Source organism: Bombina bombina, chromosome 1, assembly GCF_027579735.1.
Source record: "Bombina bombina isolate aBomBom1 chromosome 1, aBomBom1.pri, whole genome shotgun sequence".
Taxonomy (NCBI): Eukaryota; Metazoa; Chordata; class Amphibia; order Anura; family Bombinatoridae; genus Bombina; species Bombina bombina.
Window position 1 is genome coordinate 1,452,016,415 of NC_069499.1, and position 11,546 is coordinate 1,452,027,960.

Below are 11,546 nucleotides of genomic sequence, written 5' to 3' on the forward strand. Positions count from 1 at the left end.
CTGCCCCCCAGCATGGGGTGTTCCTCGTCAGCAATACAAGCCTGCCCCCCAGCATGGGGTGTTCCTCGTCAGCAATACAAGCCTGCCCCCCAGCATGGGGTGTTCCTCGTCAGCAATACAAGCCTGCCCCCCAGCATGGGGTGTTCCTCGTCAGCAATACAAGCCTGCCCCCCAGCATGGGGTGTTCCTCGTCAGCAATACAAGCCTGCCCCCCAGCATGGGGTGTTCCTCGTCAGCAATACAAGCCTGCCCCCCAGCATGGGGTGTTCCTCGTCAGCAATACAAGCCTGCCCCCCAGCATGGGGTGTTCCTCGTCAGCAATACAAGCCTGCCCCCCAGCATGGGGTGTTCCTCGTCAGCAATACAAGCCTGCCCCCCAGCATGGGGTGTTCCTCGTCAGCAATACAAGCCTGCCCCCCAGCATGGGGTGTTCCTCGTCAGCAATACAAGCCTGCCCCCCAGCATGGGGTGTTCCTCGTCAGCAATACAAGCCTGCCCCCCAGCATGGGGTGTTCCTCGTCAGCAATACAAGCCTGCCCCCCAGCATGGGGTGTTCCTCGTCAGCAATACAAGCCTGCCCCCCAGCATGGGGTGTTCCTCGTCAGCAATACAAGCCTGCCCCCCAGCATGGGGTGTTCCTCGTCAGCAATACAAGCCTGCCCCCCAGCATGGGGTGTTCCTCGTCAGCAATACAAGCCTGCCCCCCAGCATGGGGTGTTCCTCGTCAGCAATACAAGCCTGCCCCCCAGCATGGGGTGTTCCTCGTCAGCAATACAAGCCTGCCCCCCAGCATGGGGTGTTCCTCGTCAGCAATACAAGCCTGCCCCCCAGCATGGGGTGTTCCTCGTCAGCAATACAAGCCTGCCCCCCAGCATGGGGTGTTCCTCGTCAGCAATACAAGCCTGCCCCCCAGCATGGGGTGTTCCTCGTCAGCAATACAAGCCTGCCCCCCAGCATGGGGTGTTCCTCGTCAGCAATACAAGCCTGCCCCCCAGCATGGGGTGTTCCTCGTCAGCAATACAAGCCTGCCCCCCAGCATGGGGTGTTCCTCGTCAGCAATACAAGCCTGCCCCCCAGCATGGGGTGTTCCTCGTCAGCAATACAAGCCTGCCCCCCAGCATGGGGTGTTCCTCGTCAGCAATACAAGCCTGCCCCCCAGCATGGGGTGTTCCTCGTCAGCAATACAAGCCTGCCCCCCAGCATGGGGTGTTCCTCGTCAGCAATACAAGCCTGCCCCCCAGCATGGGGTGTTCCTCGTCAGCAATACAAGCCTGCCCCCCAGCATGGGGTGTTCCTCGTCAGCAATACAAGCCTGCCCCCCAGCATGGGGTGTTCCTCGTCAGCAATACAAGCCTGCCCCCCAGCATGGGGTGTTCCTCGTCAGCAATACAAGCCTGCCCCCCAGCATGGGGTGTTCCTCGTCAGCAATACAAGCCTGCCCCCCAGCATGGGGTGTTCCTCGTCAGCAATACAAGCCTGCCCCCCAGCATGGGGTGTTCCTCGTCAGCAATACAAGCCTGCCCCCCAGCATGGGGTGTTCCTCGTCAGCAATACAAGCCTGCCCCCCAGCATGGGGTGTTCCTCGTCAGCAATACAAGCCTGCCCCCCAGCATGGGGTGTTCCTCGTCAGCAATACAAGCCTGCCCCCCAGCATGGGGTGTTCCTCGTCAGCAATACAAGCCTGCCCCCCAGCATGGGGTGTTCCTCGTCAGCAATACAAGCCTGCCCCCCAGCATGGGGTGTTCCTCGTCAGCAATACAAGCCTGCCCCCCAGCATGGTGTGTTCCTCGTCAGCAATACAAGCCTGTCCTTCAGCATGGTGTGTTCCTCGTCAGCAATACAAGCCTGTCCTCCAGCATGGGGTGTTCCTCATCTGCAATACAAGCCTGCCCCCCAGCATGGTGTGTTCCTCATCTGCAATACAAGCCTGCCCCCCAGCATGGGGTGTTCCTCATCTGAAATACAAGCCTGCCCCCCAGCATGGGGTGTTCCTCATCTGAAATACAAGCCATCCCCCTAGGCATGAAGGGGTACCTCATCTGCAATACAAGCCACCCCCCCAGCATGGGGTGTTCCTCATCTGCAATACAAGCCATCCCCCTAGGCATGAAGGGGTACCTCATCTGCAATACAAGCCATCCCCCTAGGCATGAGGGGTTCCTCATCTGCAATACAATATGAGGAGTATCTCAACTGTAATACATGCCTACCCCCCAATATGAGGGGTATCTCATCTGTAATACAAACCTGACCACAGATATGAAGGATACTCATCTGTAATATAAGCCTCCCTTCCAATATGAGGGGAATCCCAACTGTAAAACAAATCTGACCAACAATAATTCTATTGAAATCCGATCTATACCAAAACAAAAAATGACCCCCATCTGCAATACAAGCCTACCCCCCAGCATGAGTTGTACCTTTATCTGCAATACAAGCCGGACCCAAAATATGAGGTACCTCATCTGTAAAACAAGTCTGCCCCCCCAGCACGGGGTGTTCCTCATCTGCAATACAATATGAGGAGTATCTTAAAGGGACACTGTACCCAAATTTTTTCTTTCATGATTCAGATTGAGCATGAAATTTTAAGCAACTTTCTAATTTACTCCTATTATCAAATTTTCTTCATTCTCTTGGTATCTTTATTTAAAATGCAAGAATGTAAGTTTAGATGCCGGCCCATTTTTGGTGAACAACCTGGGTTGTCCTTGCTGATTGGTGGATAAATTCATCCACCAATAAAAAATTGCTGTCCAGAGTACTGAACCCAAAAAAGCATAGATGCATTCTTTTTCAAATAAAGATAGCAAGAGAACAAAGAAAAAAAATGATAATAGGAGTAAATTAGAAAGTTGCTTAAAATTGCATGCTCTTGCCTCTCTCTCTGGGCGTATTGCTCTATATAAAATGGTAATCCTGCCAAAGATATTATATACTCTTCAAAATCTCCTGCTTTTCATAAAAGCACAAGACATTAAGAAATTTAATATGGCGCTTCGAAAATTCATATGGCAGTCAAGGAAACCTAGAATCTCCCTGCAGAGATTATACTTGGCAAAGTAATTTGCTGGGCTGGCTCTCCCAAATTTATATCTTTATAACTTAGTTTCCTTAGGCCGAATTGCGGCAGACTGGGTGGCAGAAGCCGATCACTTCACGGATAACGGGTTGGAGAATAGCATAATTTATCCTTTGAAGCCAGTATCTCTACTACACACACACCGGTTCATTTAATACCTAAGCAGGTGAAAACACATTGTATGTAATAATTCAGGCATGGAAAAAGATCGGCGTATTATTGGGAACACTAAAATTCCCAGATAACAAACTTTTATAGGTAACCCAGAATTTCAAGAGGGCTCTCAAGCTCCACACTTGAAAAAATGGCAGGAACAAGGGCTCAAATTTGCTTCACAGCTATATCACTCAGAGTCAGGAATTATTAAATCCTTCCATGAACTGAAATTGGAATTCAATCTTGGCAATCAAGATTTTTTTGCCTACTTGCAAGCCAGGCATTACACTAGCCAATTGCATGCCCAATTTAACTGGAAATGGACCTGGGGGAAATGAGAGTCATGGCCAGCCTTGATCAAGGCAGGTCATTGCTCTATTTCTCCATGGTATACCTATCTTAACTCCTAGAAAGGCAGCTGTAATGTAGAGAAACTGGCTCAAAAATGGTCAGACCATCTGTCTATGAATATAGATAAGGAAGCACATATTATGAGATCTGCGTAGCTTCATTTTTTTAAAAAAAAAATTCTCTTCGCTCCTTATGGTTTTTATGTGGTTTTTTGGGTTGTTTTTTTTTCTTCTCTCTCTTTTTTCTCCTGCTATAAAGTTAAAAACTCCAACAATGTTTCATAAAATTAAGGTGAAGAAAGCCCAGAGATGTTATTTAACCGGTAAAAGGTGCAATGTGGATATGTCTTTTCTTATGAGGCACTTATGTATCTATTAGGTTGAATAGACACAAACATTGCAATGTTGGTTACTTGTATTTTTATTATTGTTTGGTTTGTATTACTGCTGAATATGTTACATTGTTGGTATAAAAAAAAATTAATAAAAAACAAAAAAATTGCATGCTCTTTCTGAATTACAAAACAAAATTTTTGGATTCAGTGTCCCTTTAACTGTAATACATGCCTACCCCCCAATATGAGAGGTACCTCATCTGTAATACAAATCTGAAGGATACTGTAATACAAGCCTGCCTCCCACTATGAGGGGAATCCCAACTGTAAAACAAATCTAACCATCACCAATTACTCTATTGAAATCAGATCTATACCAAAACAAAAAATGTCCACCATCTGCAATACAAGCCACCCCCCCAGCATGGGGTGTTCCTCATCTGCAATACAAGCCATCCCCCCAGCATGGGGTGTTCCTCATCTGCAATACAAGCCATCCCCGCAGCATGGGGTGTTCCTCATCTGCAATACAAGCCATCCCCGCAGCATGGGGTGTTCCTCATCTGCAATACAAGCCATCCCCGCAGCATGGGGTGTTCCTCATCTGCAATACAAGCCATCCCCGCAGCATGGGGTGTTCCTCATCTGCAATACAAGCCATCCCCGCAGCATGGGGTGTTCCTCATCTGCAATACAAGCCATCCCCCCAGGCATGAAGGGGTACCTCATCTGCAATACAAGCCATCCCCCCAGGCATGAAGGGGTACCTCATCTGCAATACAAGCCATCCCCCCAGGCATGAAGGGGTACCTCATCTGCAATACAAGCCATCCCCCCAGGCATGAAGGGGTACCTCATCTGCAATACAAGCCATCCCCCCAGGCATGAAGGGGTACCTCATCTGCAATACAAGCCATCCCCCTAGGCATGAAGGGGTACCTCATCTGCAATATAAGCCATCCCCCCAGGCATGAAGGGGTACCTCATCTGCAATACAAGCCATCCCCCCAGGCATGAAGGGGTACCTCATCTGCAATACAAGCCATCCCCCTAAGCATGAAGGGGTACCTCATCTGCAATACAAGCCATCCCCCTAGGCATGAAGGGGTACCTCATCTGCAATACAAGCCATCCCCCTAGGCATGAGGGGTTCCTCATCTGCAATACAATATGAGGGGTATCTCATCTGTAATACAAACCTGACCAAAGATATGAAGGATACTCATCTGTAATATAAGCCTCCCTCCCAATATGAGGGGAATCCGAACTGTAAAACAAATCTAACCAACAATATCCTATTGAAATCCGATCTATACCGAAACAAAAAATGACCCCCATCTGCAATACAAGCCTACCCCCCAGCATGGGGTGTTCATCATCTGAAATACAAGTCTGTCCCCCAGCATGAGTTGTACCTTTATCTGCAATACAAGCCGGACCCAAAATATGAGGTAGCTTATCTGTAAAACAAGTCTGCCCCCCAGCATGGGGTGTTCCTCATCTGCAATACAATATGAGGAGTATCTTAACTGTAATACATGCCTACCCCCCAATAGAAGAGGTACCTCATCTGTAATACAAATCTGATCCACAAATATGAAGGATACTGTAATACAAGCCTGCCTCCCACTATGAGGGGAATCCCAACTGTAAAACAAATCTAGCCACCACCAATTACTCTATTGAAATCAGATCTATACCAAAACAAAAAAAAATGTCCACCATCTGCAATACAAGCTTGCCCCCCCATCATGAGGTGTTCCTCATCTGCAATAAAAGCCTTCCCCCCAGCATGGGGTGTTCCTCATCTGCAATACAAACCAGCCCCCCAGTATGAAGTGTTCCTCATCTGCAATACAATATGAGTATTTCATCTGTAATACATGCCTCTCCCCCAATATGAGGAGTTCCTCATCTGTAATACAAGCCTAATACAAACCTGGCCCCCAATGAGGGGAATCCCATCTGTAACACAAATCTAACCACCAATTACTACATTGAAATCAGATCTAGACCAAAACAAAGAATGTCCACCATCTGCAATACAAGCAAGCTTGCCCCCCCCCCCATATCAAGATGCGTTCCTCATCTGCAATACAAGCCAACCCCCCCAGCACGAAGTGTTCCTCATCGGCAATTCAAGCCTGACCCCCAGCATGAGGGGTTCTTCATCTGCAATACAAGCCACCCCCCTAGGCATGAAGGGGTACCTCATCTGCAATACAAGCCTGACCACAAATATGAAGGATACCGCATCTGTAATGCAAACCAGATTCTAATGAGGGGAATCCCATCTGTAACACAAATCTAACCAACAATTATTCTATTGAAATCAAATCTATACCGAACAAAAAATGTCCCCCATCTGCAATTCAAGCCAGCCCTCCAGCATGAGGGGTTCCTCATCTGCAATACAAGCCACCCCCCTAGGAATAAATGGGTACCTCATCTGCAATACAAGCCTGCCCCCCAGCATGACGTGTTCCTCATCTCCAATACAAGCCTGCCCCCCAGCATGACGTGTTCCTCATCTCCAATACAAGCCTGCCCCCCAGCATGACGTGTTCCTCATCTGCAATACAAGCCTGCCCCCCAGCATGACGTGTTCCTCATCTCCAATACAAGCCTGCCCCCCAGCATGACGTGTTCCTCATCTCCAATACAAGCCTGCCCCCCAGCATGACGTGTTCCTCATCTCCAATACAAGCCTGCCCCCCAGCATGACGTGTTCCTCATCTCCAATACAAGCCTGCCCCCCAGCATGACGTGTTCCTCATCTCCAATACAAGCCTGCCCCCCAGCATGAGTGTGACGAATACCTCATGATTTAGCTGCTAAGGGGTTAATTCTCTTTAGCCTGTGAGCTAAAAAAAAAAAGATTTGTTTTCAAAAAGATTTGTGTCCTATGTTTGTTTGTGTTTATTTTGAAGTGCCAGGAGCCTCATAAATAGTTTCTAAGGCCCATTCCACCAAATGTTATTGTGTATGCATTGAGACAGGCAGGCTGTCAGCAGAGGGCATGATGCAAAACAGTGCCTCAGTCACAGAAACTGATAAGATTAATAGAGGGACATGGGTGTAGTGTATATCTGTTTCAGACTGTTGGGACATTGGGTGAGGGGAGGTATGACAGCCATGTCCTATTTGATATCGGATTGATTCTCCCAGTGGGGCTGGGGGAGTGCCTGACTGCTTGTGTGGAGGTGGATTTACCTAGCAGAGATTGTGGTGTGTTCTGTGGTTTCAGGCGGGGACTGTTTGTTGGGGGTCGTGGGGGGGACGGGGGTCAGGCAACTTGATCTCTGGAAAATATGTATGAGAATCTTGTGTTTTAGCGGTAGGGTTGTTCATTCTACATGGGAAGCTGCTACAGCGTGAGTGACCATCTTCTTTTGCCCACCTCCCTGGGGCAGACTTATAAGCTAGGAAAGTATTAGGTCTGTTATTTTCTTCATTTTATTTTAACCTGTTTGCTTGTGTGTAATTTTATTTGTAACAACTTTTTATTAATACGTGCATAAAATATCATTCATTTATTAAGCTTTAGCCTTTGTCTAATAATTGAACCACGTTACTGAAAGGACTGGAGTATTAGAACTGTATATTTTAGGTTATTTTATGATAATTGTATTCTGAGAGTTTGTGTAAGTCCGGGGTTTTCCTTAGGATTTTCCCTTTAATAAATCATAAGTGGTGGCAGCATAGTTAGTTTAGTGTGGGTGGCATTAAAGGGGAGTTTTGGGCATTTCTTTTAAGTCTAGTACAGACTAGAGAGAGTCCTGTTAACCCTTGCACCCACTGAACTAAATCACAAGCTTGCCTGGTGTGACTAGATTGTGACATATTAGTGACAGTAGAAGGGGTCTGATAACCCTTATTGTGCCAAATAAGTGACTGGCGCAGGGTTGGTTAACCTTGGTCGTCACAAGGAAGTATTCCTCATCTCCAATACAAGCCTGCCCCCCAGCATGAGGTGTTCTTCATCTGCAATACAAGCCTGACAACAAATATGAGGGGTACCTCATCTGTATTACAAGCCTTCCCCCCCAAAAAATGTCCACCATCATACAATTCAAGTTGCTCCCCACAAACTGAATCACTACATTTTAAGTTATAAACTTTGATAAGCAAATAGTTCATAACCAAACTGCCTTGCAACTGGCGCTATAATACAGAATACTTGCTTGATATAAATCACTTGTTTATACAGTTAATAAAACTATAGCCATAAAGCATATCATACCCGACAGCTTTTTACAGTTTTACCTCAGATTCAATTAAACTCAAAAAGGTAATGTCAAAATTAAACTTTCATGATTCAAATAGAGCATGCCATTTTAAACAACTTTCCAATTTGCTTTTGTTATTTAATTTGTTTTTTCTCTTCATATCCTTTGTTGAAAGGCATTCCCAGCAATCCAGCTAGCACCCAGTATTGCAATGTGGCAATTCCAGCAAAGGATACTAAGAGAACAAAGCAAATCTGTTAACATATGTAAAAAAAAGTTGTTTAAGACTGTATGGTCAATCTGAATCACAAAAGAAAAATATTGTAAGTAGAACCTCAATTCTCACCTTTCTGTGTAGGGATATATACAGTATATGTACCATTACAAAACTTTTTGGGACCTGGAAAGGTTTTTATTTCAGAATAGTTTTGATTTTGGAATATTTGTATCTGTAAAATCAGACATATTAGAGAGGGGATGGGAACAAGTGTAAACAACAATATCTTATGGAAATTAAGGTAATAGTTACAAGCTAAGCTAGTTTTATAGGATTTTAAATACTTGTGTATACATTGTACCATCAAAATCATTACCCGAATCAGAAAGGTAATAGTTGTTTTAAATATAGTCTAGCATTTGCATTTTAGAAAAGAAAAAAAGAAGGATGTAGGCAGAGATTATTGTTATTTACTGCAGGGGAAATGATTTGGGTATTTGTTCCTGTATTTATAAAATAGGTCATTATAAAAGGGAGGAGGGTTTTATTGCTGTGAGAGGCCTTGTTGGACAAGAGTTATGTTCTAATGTGAAGCTGATTTATTATATGTAGAACAGAGATGGTACAAAAAGCTGGGCTATTTTTTATTTTTTTACAGTCTCCTCCCTCCGGATGCTCTGTATATCTGCACCAGACACCAAGAGTGACTTGCACCATATAAAGCCCATTTTGTATTTCTGATGCAGTTTTCTATGATAAAATGTAGCAGATTGCAGCACATAAATTTGTCTCCTGTTCTATCTGGTTTATTCAGGTTTAGCACAAGCCCCCAGTGCAGTATAATAGAACGTTAAATAGAAAAAGATGATGTAACAGAACAGAGAATCACATAATACTCTATATGTCCAACCAGTGGCCCTAGGGCCACTATCAGCCACCTAATGTATCACTACCGCCCTAAACTTTACAAGGAATTGTACTTAACATCAACTCATTATTAAGGTTGTGATGCATTATAAAAAGCATTTGGTTTGGAAACTACCACTATACATGTCTCTGATCACACAGCTCCCATCCATTTGTGGTATCAGCAAAGGCCTATCTTGCTTTAAATTATTTGTCACAATATTTTTGCTTATACAGCCATATATGCTTTTCAGTTGCAAAATGTGTCTCTGGTGAAAAGGACACGCACTGTAAGACTAAGCGGTAGGACAGTTTAAATGGTCTTATTTTAGTAGAGTATATAATGACACCATGCTGTGCACGGCCCAGTTCATCCATCTTAAGAGGATTCACACACAGCCAACTCCATCTCTACGTTTGGCATTTCTCAGTATCTGTGTGTGGCAGGGTTATATCTATCACTAGACTTCTGTAATGGCATCGTTAATACTAGTCCGGATGGGAGCATCTTGCCATTGTAGTGTGTGTGCGTATCAGTGATATCTCTCTATTCCATTCCCTGCAGAGGACAACATTCCTTACCAAAACATGGGACTTGCTATATTCTCCTATATACTCTCCACCACTACATATATGTTAGTAGCTCTAGAACATCACTGCATAACCAACCAAACCTAGTGCTTGGAGGGATGGATTCTCCCAATTACAATTTTATTTCCAGCTCTGTACGCATGAGTGATAACCTAGACAGTGTATTTCCCAACCATCTTTGTGTTCTGGCTTATATCATGGTATCTTATACTAAAGGGCTGTGGGTAGGCATTAGTCTTTATTTGTTGGGGCTAGTCCAATGACCACACACACACCTTTGAGGCGATTAGTATTTACATAGGATGCCTATTTAGGCCCTCTACTTTAAAACAATTGAGCTTTGACAGAATGACTAGACTTCTGATATATTTCCTGAATATATAGCAGTTCCAACCCTTTTACAAGGTAAATAGTTGTCCTTAATAGATCAACTTTATTCTGCTTTATGTCTCAATGAGATGGCTGGCACTATTGTGTCTCAGAGACTCTCCATTTGCATCTTGGTGCATTGTTGGGATTATGGATCCCTAGTATCTCTCTCACATCTATCCTAACTGATCTTTGTGCTGTGTACTCAAACCTGGTGTCTGTTGGTCCTACCCCTGTAATTGTAGTCTGAATCAGGTTACAATCTGATTTCACTACGGATATTATAGCATAGAACACTAATGACCACATTAAACACTGAATAAATCACATAAGCATCACGTATAACAAAGCACGCAGTACCTGCAGCTTCCGCTGATGACTAAGAATTTGTATTTTTTTAGGGGAAAAAAAGATGTCTCAGTTCCTATGTACGTCCTTGATATTTCGTGCTCGTCTCTTCTTTATCCAAAGATCTCGGTAGTTTGTTCCGGTATCCTCGGACGCTCTCTATTCCTGTATGTTCCAGACTGTCTCTTCTTGTCCGTTGTCAGTGCAGTCTCTAAGCAGCCGGTGTTAGACCTCTGATGCAGCAGGTTGGATCTTCTCCTCCCATATGAGTCTCTCCTCCCCCCTATGACAATCTCTCCTCCCCGTCAGTATCTCCTCATTGATACTTTTTGTCATCTAACAGTCTCTCTCACAGCCGGTGTGTGTGTGTTCGCTGTCTCTTCTGGGTGACCTATATTCCTTGTGTCTGTAACCTGCCTCGTCTCTCTCCCATCAGATGTCTCTGGGTCGCTTCCTTTGGTATCAGTTGCCTCCCCTTCTCTCTAGCTGTAACGTGTAAGGTATCCCTTGCTCACTTCACTGCCTCTCCCGTGTCTGTTTCAGAGCAGGTTCCTCCTTTCTCAGTAGCCTGGCTCCCTATTTAAATGATAGACATCCTCTGGCGGCCACGCCACATGGGCTGACAGTTTCCCCCGTCTGGCATCCAATGGGACGGGAGGCAGGGCTGCGGGCCCAGTGCGTGGGGTGATTCGGGGGGAGGGATGGGGGCTGTCAGATTGAAGTCATATATAAGTAATAATTCTTATGTGATTAGCAATAGAGGGCGCTATTGCCACTGGGTATCGACCAGCAACCTTACATCCCCAAGCAATATGCTGTGATAAAACTGACAGACATCATAGATAGAACTCAATATGGGGAGATGCAGCCTCTTAGGCAGATCCCTCGTTATTCCCCAGGCTGCAGTAACAGGACCACATGACTCATGGTTTGCTTTCCAACAGTTGTCTTGGTTGTGTA

The 11,546-nt window shown here is 45.3% G+C and overlaps 1 protein-coding gene across 1 annotated transcript in view; it reads right to left on the reverse strand.

Annotated features, from left to right (window-relative positions):
• FASN (fatty acid synthase) overlaps nucleotides 1-11,285 on the reverse strand; it is a 92,366-nt gene extending 81,081 nt beyond the window's left edge. Inside the window, exon 1 of the mRNA XM_053705711.1 lies at nucleotides 10,599-11,285. The gene's annotated coding sequence lies outside the window, so the exon portion shown is untranslated. The remainder of the gene's footprint in view (nucleotides 1-10,598) is intronic.
• Nucleotides 11,286-11,546: the final 261 nt, after the last annotated feature.